The following is a 13108-nucleotide window of genomic DNA, read 5'->3' on the forward strand; positions in this document are numbered from 1 at the left end:
AACCATGACTGTCAGTGGTAGCTGCAAATGGTATATGTTCTGCGTTGTGTTCAACAAAGCATGTCGTCGTTCTTCCCCACGTCGCTCCCCACAATAGTTATGTCTGTTGTGAAAGAGACGTCAAAGCTTATGCCAATAAAAGGCGCGTTCCAATGAACGCCTGTGTCAACTCACATTTCTCTGCCTTTTCGCCCACAATGTGCCAAAATGACGTCATTGATGGTAAACTGTTTGAGGCAATGCATGAGCGGGTCATTCCGTGCATGAGTTAAATGAGTCAAATATTTTATCGTGATTAATTAAAAAAATGAATTACCGCCCGTTAACGCGATAAATTTGACAGCACTTAAAAAAAAACAACAAAAAAAAAACAACTAAAAGTAAAAAGTAAACCTCGCAAAATCTGAGCTATAATCTTGTTTTCCTGTCTTTTAGGCAGGTAGTGATGTGGGCGAATCATTCCGAACAACCTTTGATTTTAAGGGACAGTATGTTCCCCCTTCCATTATGCCTTATCCCTTACAACACCACCCATTTCAGCATCCAAAAGTCCGTACACACATCACAAAATTTTAAGGGCAGGCTAACGACGCCCAGAGCCACATTAACATGGCAAAGTCGGCGTGACAGCAGCTTTGCTACTCTGCTGTTATAATAGAGTGAATATGCTTGCAGTTTGGGCCGCTTTTAAGGGGGGTAGAGAGCAGCCCCCTCTAAAGTGTGTTATCATGTAGCCCCAAGTGATGCTGGAGGCTAGGGATGGGGAGGAGACAGGAGTGTAGGAAGAACAGGAAGGGAAGGACTGCATCATAGAAGGGCTTATTTCAGAGTTCAAAGCAAAGGAACGTGACCGTGAGCCCAGCGTCGCAAGAATGAGTGGGCTGTCGACGAGCTTGACAATCGTTCGTTGCCTCGGCATTGAGTGAAAGGGAGGACGACAGTGCGGCGCTTATCGGGGACGACAAGGGGAACACCGCAATCAGTTGCTATCCTTGGTGTGACGAATCAATGCAAAGTATACGGAGAGGAGGCAAACGCATGTAGTGTTTCACAATTCGAGTTATGGGGTTGGTTGCATAAGTGGAGTTTAAGGGGGAGCCAGGGGGAGCAGGCCCCCCCTTGTGACTTTCCTCTATATCAGGGGTGGGCAAACCTGTCCTCGAGGGCCGCAGTGGGTCCTGGTCTTTGTTCCAACTGACCCAGCACAGATAGTATAACCAATGAGGTTTCAGCAGAAATGAGAAGCACCTGACTGCAATCAACTGATTGCACTTCTAAAACAGCTGATTGGTCAAACTGTGCCGTCTTAATGGGTTGCAACAAAAACCCGCACCCACTGCCGCCCTTTGTGGAATAGTTTGCCCACCCCTGCTCTATATATAAAAGGTGTAAAGCAATAAAGCAAACAACAAAAATGAATGAAATGAACAAAAAATGATATTTTTATAATGGGTCAGTTTTTTTTCAAACAGATCATGTGACCAGCACCTTAGACGGTCATTTGCTTTGCATATTATTTAAAAAAAAAAAAAAAAAAAAAAAAAAAAAAAAAAATATATATATATATATATATATATATATATATATATATATATATATATATATATATATATATATATTTATTTGTAGGGAAATTTATGATTTTAATGATTTTTTTCTTTGTTTGAAAATATTTTTTTTGATTGAAGTTTTATACACAAATGGCCTACCCATTATATGGCCCAAACACAAGAAGGATTGCTAAAATCAAAGAAAACTTTTAAAATTAAAAATCAAATGTTCAAATGCAAATATTTTAGTCTCAAATAATTTTTGGTATTTAAAAGCTTTTTTCTATGATTGAATTTTCTTTTTTTGATTGAAGTGAGTTTTCATTTGAAAATATATTTTTTGTTTGAAGCAACTTATTTTTTGATTGAATAATAAAGACACAAATGCCCAAACGCGAAACATTACTTCAGTCAAAAAATAGTTGCTTCAAAAAAAAAAAAAAAAAAAAATTCAAAAAAAAAAAAAAAGGCTTTCAAATGCATTTTTTGATCCAATAATAAAGACACAAATCTACCTCCATATGGCTCCGCCCAGGGGATACAATATTTGACTGGGGTTACTACATTGGCACGACACTGGCGGGCATACCATATTCAGTGGATGACGATCTTGGCGAAAAGTTTTAACTGTCCTAAGCAGCCTGATTTAGAATTCCCCTCATGAATGACGGGAAACCAAAAAATGGTCATTTTCAACTTATTAATATAAATATTCTTGTAAGTTAATTTGATTGCTGACACTGCATTTTGGGGTCATCAACATGTTGTGCCCCACCTCCCCCCGGCCCAAAAGTCAAACTCTGCCTGTGGTTGGTTGTGTCATTTTTATGAATAGTAATGTCCCGATCCGATCACGTGATCTGAAATCGGGTGAAAAATGCGGTTGTCTACAAGTTGCAAAATAATGAAGACGGACAAAGATATTGTCAAAAGAAACCAAAAACGTTTATTATTGTTTGTAATTTATGAATTACCGAGGTATGGGATTGGTACTCTGTATCGGCAGATGCTCAAAATCAGGCGACTCGAATTCAGGTGCAAAAGTATGTGATCGGGACGGCTCTAGTCATGACAGAAGTAGGCATGTGCCGGTTTGAGATTATGACGGTATGATAACCTTAAGCAAAAATTGAAGTTGCTCAACATTACAGTCGAACAAGAAGCCTTGGTAATAAAGAACTGGACTTAAACAACATATGATCAAATTGATTTTATGTTGAACACATAACACTACTACTATAATATTAATTACTTGAATATAATTGGAGAAGGAGAGCAAGAGACAGATCGCGTGTGTATGACTCGTATCATTATTTACACATTACAAACACACATCCGCCCTCTCTCAACACAGAAAGTCGCCAGAGAGTAAAAACACCACACGTTGTTTTATGAAAATGTTATTTTGAACAGATGTTTACGATGGCGAAAAACTTTACAAAAGTAGGCTAATGGTAGAGAGGAAACTAATTAGCCATCATGGCATGCTAACTAGCCACGTGATCTGCCTTGTTAACAACCTTACGGTATAGTATTTGTTTAACCATCGCTAGGCACACTAAACACACTGGAGTGAACACTCGTAGCTGGTGGGAAACGTTCATGACAGCGTTTACTTTCAGTGGTATGAAAAAGTATCTGAACCTTTTGGAATTTCTCACATTTCTGCATAAAATCACCATCAAATGTGAGCTGATCTTTGTCAAAATCACACAGATGAAATAAAAGTGCTTGAACTAAAACCACCCAAACATTTATAGGTTTCATTTTTTAATTAGGAACATATACAATAAAAGACAGAAGGGGGCAAAATAAGTCTGTGAACCATCACATTTAATTCTTTGCCACCAATAACTTCAACCAGATGGTTCCTATAACTACAGATCAGTCTGGCACATCGATCAGGACTAATCTGGGCCCATTCTTCTCTGCAAAACTGCTGGAGTTAATTCAGATTCCTGGGATGTCTGGCATGAATCGTTGTCTTTAGGTCGTGCCATAGCATCTCAATGGGGTTCAAGTCTGGACTTCGACTTGGCTTCTCCAGAACGTGTATGTTCTTCTGAAACCATTCTGAAGTTTATTTACCTCTGTGTTTTGGATCATTGTCTTGTTGCAGCATCCATCCTATTTTTAGCTTCAACTTTCTGACAGACGGCCTCAGGTTTTCCTGGAAAACATCCTGATAAACTTTTGAATTCATTCTTCCATTAATCATTGCAAGTTGTCCAGGCCCTGAGTTAGCAAAACAGCCCCAAATCATGACGCGCCCTCCACCATGCTTCGCAGTGGGGATGACGTGTTGATATTAGTGAGCTGTTCCATTTTTCCTCCACACATAACGTTGTGTGTTAATCCCAAACAATTCAACTTTGGTTTCATCAGTCCATAAAGTATTTGCCAAAACTTCTGTGGAGTGTTCAAATGCCTTTTTACAAACATTAAATGAGCCACAATTGTTTTTTTTAAGACAGCAGTGGCTTCCTGCATGGAGCCCTCCCATAAACACCATTCTGTGCCATAGTTTTACATATAGTTGATGTGTGCACAGAGATATTAAACTGTGCGAGTGATTTCTGCAGGTCTTTAGCAGACACTCTAGGGTTCTTTTTTACCTCTCTCAGTATTTTGCGCTGAACTCTTGGCATCATCTTTGGTGGACGGCCACTCCTTGGGAGAAAAGCAAAATTGCCAAACTCTCGATTTGTTGATTACTTCTCTTGCTGTTGATTGATGAACATCCAGACCTTGAGAGATGGTTTTGTATCCTTTCCCAGCTTTATACAATTCAACAATCCTTGGTCTCAGGTCTTCAGACCATGATGCACATCAGACAATGCTTCTCATTAAAACATTTCTTACCAGGTGTGTGTTTTATAATGGGCATGGCAGCTTTAAAACACTCATCAGTGATTGGGCACACACCTGACTTAATTTTTTTGGTAAAAATTGGTTTCAATTGCTCTTGAAGTCTCCTTAGGTAGAGGGTTCACTTATTTTTTCCCCCTTCTGTCATTGTTTGCATGCTATCCTCATTAAAATATGAAAACCTATATTAATGTTTGGCTGGTTTTCATTGCAGCAGACACTGTATTTTCATCTGTATGATTTTGACAAAGATAACATCAAATTTGATGATTTTTTTGCAGAAATGTGAAAAAGTTCCAAAAGGTTCAGATACTTTTTCATAACACTGTAGCTTAAATTTTATGTAAACTGATGGATGATGGTCACGTAAATGTGAAATCTTGTTGGAGGTCCTGCTGTCCTTCCTCCTCTAAGCCGCCGCTGTTTTTTTCCCCCAGTAGCCGAAGTACTCCCATATTCACGACATTATCTTTTTTGAGGGGGGAAAAAGCGCAGGTGTCGTGTCACTGACCAGAAGCTAGGATCACAATATTGCCTTAATATGAAAATATAATGTATTTTCATTATGAATTCATAAAAAGTTGTGTTCAATAGAATATGGGATCTATTTGAATGCTATTCTGAGATGGATACCAGTCTTTTGTCGAGTTGTACATGAAGCTACATTGAAATTTGTTAAAACCTTCATATCTGCTGCACAGACGGAGATTTTCTTTTGCATTAAAAAAAAATCCTGCATTTTAACACATCCTTGCTTGCCTGCAGAAAGGCCACCTGCTTCTTTCGGTGTGCTGCTGCAGCTGCGCCATTCGCTTTACGTTTGTAAATAAATAAATAAAATCATACCTGCCTTCGTTAAATTGATTAGAGCATTTATTGAAAGCGCATCCTGTTTTTTTTTGTTTTGTTTTGTTTGGTTTTACACACCGGTGAAAAGATGTAATTTCCCACACCTCTCCATCGCGGAACAACATAATTACACAGCAGAGTGATTAGTAAGATGAAGGAACGCAGTCACTCACTTGTTTTTCTTCAAGAATCAGAAAAGGCAGGGTGTTATAGATAAAGCTAGCGGTTCACTAAAAATAGCTAATCGACTGAGCAAATGTGGAACAAATGCAATTCCTAATGAACAGGAATATAACATATATTTATGCATCATAAAATCGATTATAATTATCCTGGCATGACACTGAGGAAAATAATTATTTGAGCACCCTGAGATTTTGCAAGTTCTCCTACTTAGAAATGATGGGCGGGTTTGAAGTTTTCATAGTAGGTGCTTGTTAAAAAAAATCACAATGTACCATATTGGCCCGAATATACGACGTCCCTGATTACAAGACGACCCCCTCTTTTTCAAGGCTCAAGTTTGAAAAAAGACTTTTTGAACACCAAATTAATTTTTATACAGAAAATAATTACAGTACATCCGAGACAAATGATTATAACAATATATTTGAGAAAAAAGCATGTTATTTTGCCTCATTCAAATCTTAATATCTGAACATTTAAATATGTAAACTAAAGTGCAATCACATTCGTAAATGAATGGCTTCTGCTTTTTGAAATGTAAATAAACCAATCTATTGTGATAAAACAACAAAAATTGCAATAACTGCATTAACTATCAAAGTGAAGTCTAACTGTAACTGTAGTCTTGAAACAAATCTGAATAAGGAAAACCATTGCAAAAAAATAATGCAAACTGGTTAAACTTGTAGCTGAGATCTGTCATGACAGAACATTGCTTCAATGATATCTGGCGCCCTCTAGCGTCGTGAATGGGGAGAGTAGCCGAGATCTGTCATAACAGAACATCACTTCAATGATATCTGGCGTCATCTAGTGTGGTGAATGGGTATAATGTCTAGACCGCGAATATAAGACGACCCCCTCTTTTTCAATCTTATTTCAATGCAAAAAAACAGTCTTATATTCGGGCCAATATGGTATTAACTAGGGTGACCAAACGTCCTCTTTTTCCCGGACAAGTCCTACTTTCACGTAGTATCCTCGTCGTCCGGGCGGGTTTTATTAATTCATAAAAATGTCCGGTTTTTATGATTTTTCACGGGACCAATTTGAAGAGAATCCCTCCGGCCGCTGGGTGGCAGCAGTTGACATGGCTCCTACTAGAAGGGAGGGAAGGAGTAGTTCTTCTTGTTTTTGTTGGCAGTTTACCCCTATCATGAGGCATTACCGCCATCTACTGGGTTGACAATTTGGCCACAACGCCTGCCCAGTTGTTAAGTTTTTAACGATAAATACGTAAATAATGGCAACTTTTGACTTCTGTCGGAGCTTTCACTGTAAAATCCCATTTGGTGTCACATCGTTGCACTGCCGATGGTTGTAAACTTTTCCAGCAAAGTTTGATTTTTGCCTCAGCTAGCTATCAGTAAGCTAAACCATGTTAGGCATTATGGGAAACGTAGTTTTGAACAGCTACGTTTGGAAACATTCATTCATTCATTGTCCAAGCTGGTTGAATAGTTTGTCAGTTTACTTCGGTTATTGTTTGTGTGGAATCTAGAACATTGAATGAGAATATCAATTGAATGGGAATAACAATTTATCAAGGACAATTGTTGTGATAGTAATTTATAAAAATGTTTAGTTGGCACATATAGCCTACTGTGTGTATGTATATTGACTGGACTACATTTCCATGGGTCTGCATTATATATATATATATATATATATATATTATATTTTAGTCATTATTATTTTTTTTTTTTATTTTCAAACTGCATTTTCCCATCCAGAGTGAGGGGGCACACTTAAAATATATAAGCAAATAGGTTTTTGAACACCTGAGAAAATCAACGTCAATATATGGTACAGTAGCCATTGTTTACAATTACAGAGGTCAAATTTTCCCTGAAGCAGAGATTTTGCTCTTCTGTTCCACACAGATCTTCTCTAGACCAATCAGGTTTCTGGACTGTCACTGAGAAACAGAGTTTGAGCTTCGTCCAAAGATTTCTATTGGGTTTGGGTCTGGGAACTGGCTAGGTCCCTTGCTTTTTACGAAGCCACTCCTTGGTTATTCTGGCTGTCTGCTTCGGAAGACCCAGTCACGACCCATTTTCAATGCTCTAACTGAGGGAAGGAGGTTACCCCCCAAAATCTCAGGATACACTGCCCTGGTCATCCTCTCCTTAATACAGTGTAGTCGTCCAGTCCCATTTGCAGAAAAACACAATACATTGATTACTCGTATTTTTTTGCGGTTAATGGGGACCAAAACCCGCTGCGATAATTGAAAAACCGTGAAGTTGTGCAAAAAAAAAAAACCCTTTGTGTGTGTGTGTGTTCTCTCAGTGTATTTAATCAGATTTAGCATTGGAAAAAGATACATATAGGGCATTTTTTTTACTCATTATCGGTATAAAAGACACCTGTCCGCAACCTCAGTCAGTCACACTCCAAACTCCACTATGGCCAAGACCAAAGAGCTGTCGAAGGACACCAGAGACAAAATTGTAGACCTGCACCAGGCTGGGAAGACTGAATCTGCCATAGGTAAAACACTTGGTGTAAAGAAATCAACTGTGGGGCTCCATGGAAGATCTCACCCCGTGGAGTCAAAATGATAACAAGAACCGTGCGCAAAAATCCCAGAACCACACAGGGGGACCTAGTGAATGACCTACCGAGAGCTGGGACCACAGTAACAAAGGCTACTATCAGTAACACAATGCGCCGCCAGGGACTCAAATCCTACACTTCCAGACGTGTCCCTCTGTCTGGGGTTCGCTAGAGAGCATTTGGATGATCCAGAAGAGGACTGGGAGAATGTGTTATGGTCAGATGAAACCAAAATGGAACTTATTGGTAGAAACACAGGTTCTCGTGTTTGGAGGAGAAAGAATACTGAATTGCATCCGAGGAACACCATACCCACTGTGAAGAATGGGGGTGGAAACATCATGCTTTGGGGCTGTTTTTCTGCAAAGGGACCAGGACGACTGATCTGTGTAAAGGAAAGAATGAATGGGGCCATGTATCGAAAGATTTTGAGTGAAAATCTTCCATCAGCAAGGGCATTGAAGATGAGACTTGGCTGGGTCTTTCAGCATGACAATGATCCCAAACACACAGCCAGAGCAACAAAGGAGTGGCTTCGTAAGAAGCATTTCAAGGTCCTGGAGTGGCCTAGCTAGTCTCCATATCTCAACCCCATAGTAAATCTGTGGAGGGAGTTGAAAGTCCGTGTTGCCCAACGACAGCCCCAAAACATCACTGCTGTAGAGGAGACATGCATGGAGGAATGGGCCAAAATACCAGCAACAGTGTGTGACAAGCTTGTGAAGAGTTACAGAAAATGTATGGCCTTCGTTATTGCCAACAAAGGGTACATAACAAAGTATTGAGATGAACTTTTGTTATTGACCAAATACTTGTTTTCCACCATGATTTGCAAATAAATTCTTTAAAAATCAAACAATGTGATTTTCTGTCTTTCATGGTTGAGGTTTACCCATGTTGACAATTACCGGCCTCTCAAATATTTTCAAGTGGGAGAACTTGAACAATTGGTGGTTGACTAAATACTTATTTTCCCCTCTGTATATACAATTTTAAAGTCTATGATTGCCTATAGAGAGATTGCAAAAAGTGAAATGCGATATGAGAAGTGGTAGCTGTCGTATCCCCTGCCGTGCCATTCATGTAAGACTACTTTTCCTGCAGCATTGGTGTCAGAAGAGATATTAGCTGCTAGTTGCTGCTTTCACACTGCCTTCATAGCTGTGATAGATGAACCTGGCTTTATATTTCTGTGATAAAGAAAGTCTAAACTTTGCATGTTTCGCCGCCATTGCAACTTACCTCATTAGGTTAAATAGATTACTTTAATAATGACAAAAAATGCATCTTTCTTGACTGGAAACACTGAATAAAACTTATATAATGGTACATTTAAATTTAGAATAAGTACGTAAAAGATGACATCAAAGAGTTGGTCCCGAATCTTCCAATTTATCCAAAGCTGATGCCTCCAAACTGTATTGTGCAAAGGTATTGCTATTGTCATTATGAATTATTCATTTTAATAATTATGACTGTATATATTTCCACTTTGTATTATTCTGTCTCCCCAACTAATTCATCACAATCCAGTGATCGTGCTACAACACTATCCACCCCCAGTCTTTTGTTTTGTACATTCTTTTATGTTTGTTTTGTTATTTTCTTCAGCTATTTGTTCTGTACTCTCCTACTGTTAAATGCACCATCTCATATGGTTTCATGCCCGTGTCTCCGTCTTGGCATGTGTATTTATGTTCATGAAGTATTCCAAGAAGAATGTAGTTAACCCTTTAAGGTCTGGGCCTATTTTGTCTGATTTTGCATGCCTTTGAAGTTGCCTTTATATTTCAAAGAAAGAATTGTTTACGATGGCCTGGTTTGTGACACCTTGAACTTCATGTCCAAACTGTTGTTTCCTTCACTGACCAATTATAAATCATCATTTTGGGCCCAAAAAGACCAAAAATTCCAAAATCGTTTTGTCAAAATTTTTAATATTGATGTCCAATTGACAACCAAACATGCGTAACGAAGCGTTTTGAAACTTTGTAATATTTATTCAACATGTTAGGATGAACAGTCAACCAAAAAAATTTAGAATAAATAGTCTTATATTTGACAATTCAACATAAACAACAGGTATCGCCATAGGCGTTTTTTGCCTTTATACATGCTCTAGTCAAAACAGGTTATATACAGCAGACCAAACAGTGAAGAACAGTGAAAAAATATATACCATCTAACACAAAAAGTGTTTAGAGGCCATCTCTTTATGAGTTTAGGTATTGCTGCCCATCACCTGATGAAAACTATGTACACACAATCAAGATTCTTGAACACACATTTATATACACAAATTGAGAAGACTGATTGTGGGGGAAAAATAAAAAATATATATATAACATTGGAAAAAGTATTTTCAAAAATATTTACAATAAACAAGTTAAAATTTTTTTCAGGCATGCCACTCCGAAAAGCAGTTTCGTCCTGGAATTAAGACACAGGGCTACATCACACAGCCCACACTTCCATGGGGTGTCTGTCCTCTTTCCACCCTTCCATTTTCATTTCACTTTACTTTCATTGTCACTATAAATGTACATGAAAAAAGTCAGTATTTATGAAAATAATAAAGTATAAAATAAAAATATATACAGCAATAAATAATAATGGAAATCTATATGTATGACAATAGAAAGAATACCATAGCTGAATATGTGCTACATCCCTAATCTTCATATAGAAAGAAGAACACCACAAATGATAAATTCCTGCTTGGGATACACACAGTGCAGGTACGACTTTGATCTGATATGCACATTTTATTATTATATACACAAACACACACTTATATTGCATCAAAATTAACTTTGTCTTGCAATATCAAAAGAAACTTTCAAAAGAAACGTTTTCAGCATTAAAAAAAAAAAAAAAAAAGTGAGTTGGCTTACCTCTGCTCGTCGATGGCGTCACCCACGTGTTCAAATCCGTCACTATCTTCACTCGAGGACTCTTCCGAAGAAGACGATGATGACGAATTTGGACCATCCTCTTCCTCAAGTTGATCAAAAAGCACAATTGCTTGCGCTAAATTTAGTTTTCCGTTCATTCTCAAAGTCACACAAAGTCGCTGCTCGATCCACACGGCCGTCGCTCGCCACCTCGCTGCTTCAGAACACTCCTCCCTCTTGTTCGGTGGAACCTCGCACGGCAGTTATATTTATTTAAAAAAAAAAAAAAAAAAACGCATTTTGTGCTTCCACTGTGCAGGGTGCAGGGTCGAAAGGGTTCGTTTGATTTGTGTTTTTTTCATGGAGCTTCCGTTTTGAAAAAGGACAAGAAATGATGGAAATATAGACATAAACAAATGATCCATGCAGCGTTTTGTTTTTTTGAGAGGACAATAAAACTATAAAACTTAAATGACAATATCTCACGTTTTAGTTGGTCGATTGACTTCAAATAATAACGAGAGTAAACCGCAACTTCCGCACTTTAAAACGAGACCAACCAACGGCACGTGGGTGACGTAATTAAAACGTAAGGGCGCTTCAAAGACGACGTGCGCTGAGGACGCGCCGGCGCGTCCTTCGACTCTCAAGGGTCAACAGTTAAATTACCGTATTGGACCGAATATAAGATGGTGTTTTTTGCATTGAAATTAGACTAATAAAGAGGGGGTCGTCTTATATTAGCGGTCTAGACGTTATACCCATTCACGACACTAAATGGCGCCAGATATCATTGAAGCGATGTTCTGTCATGACGGATCTCAGCTACTCTCAAGTTTAACCAGTTTGCATTATATTATTTCAATGTTTTCCTTATTCAGATTTGTTTCAAGACTACAGTTAGAGTTAGACTTCCCTTTGATGGTTTATGCTGTTATTGCAATTTTGTTGTTTTATCACAATAGATTGGTTCATTTACATTTCAGAAACCAGAAGCCATTCATTTACGAATGTGATTGCACTTTTACATATTTAAATCTTCAGATATTATGATTTGAATGAGGCAAAATAACATGCTTTTTCTCTCAAATATATTGTTATAATAATTTGTTTCGGATGTACTGTAATGATTTTCTGTATAAAAATTAATTTGGTGTTCAAAAAGTATTTTTTCAAACTTGAGTCTTGAAAAAGAGAGGGTAGTCTTATAATCAGGGCCGTCTTATATTCGGGCCAATACGGTAGATGACACAATTTTTTTCGACACATCACAGTAAAGACAAACATTCCTGAGTGTGAAACGTCAGAATTTGGCAACATTTTGTGATGTTCAGTTTTGGGAGTAACGCCGTTATTTTTTCAGTAACTGGGTAATCTAACTAATGACTTTTTCCGCCGTTACAACGCCTTTACCGTTACTGACGGTCAAAAGCGGTGCGTTACTTACTCTGAATAAATTGAAGAAACTCCCAGCCGTGTCGAGTCGACTCTCTGCTCTGTTGATTTGTCATCCAAGACGTGGGGTGCGTTCAGGTTCGAGAATAGCGCACGTACTTCTGACTCCAAGCTGTTTCTCCCTGCTCATTCAATTAGACTATGCTTTCCAAAGTTTGTTAACGTTTCTGTGTTTGCTACACCTGATGCTAGCCTCGTTCCCATCTCCGACTGTCAGCCAGCAATAATTCTGCTTCCATCTTTAGGACTGCAGACGCTTTGAAGGTGACGTGAATTGTCGGGAAACGAGCCTACCCGAATGCAGCCCCTCGAGAGATGCGATGGAAGTGATTGTGATTGGCTGAGGGTTAGAGTCATGTGTCGTGGTAAGCCATCAGAGCCGGTGATTTAACAAGCAAACCGGAACAGCGTGTGCGACAAACACACACAGGCAAAACAGATGCACAGGGTCGGGATGGCAGAGCATTCAGAGGAAAAATTGTCCTTTAAGAGGTGGAGATATAGACACTATTTCAAGTTTGTCGAAATTAAAGGAAAGAACCTGCATGTAATGTGTAATTTATGTCCCGGGGCAAAGCTTTTGTCGGCATCTGTGGTAAGCAATTCAAATCTGCTGAAGCACCTAACAAGTTAACTACCTGTCTGTTCTTCTCTATTCCACTGACTCAAGTACTGCTCTGAAAATTTCAAATTCTTTGACATGCAGCAAGTTCTTTTTAAAGTAACGGAAATAGTTAGGGGGGGGGG

This window comes from Corythoichthys intestinalis, chromosome 12 (assembly GCF_030265065.1).
Source record: "Corythoichthys intestinalis isolate RoL2023-P3 chromosome 12, ASM3026506v1, whole genome shotgun sequence".
Lineage (NCBI taxonomy): Eukaryota > Metazoa > Chordata > Actinopteri > Syngnathiformes > Syngnathidae > Corythoichthys > Corythoichthys intestinalis.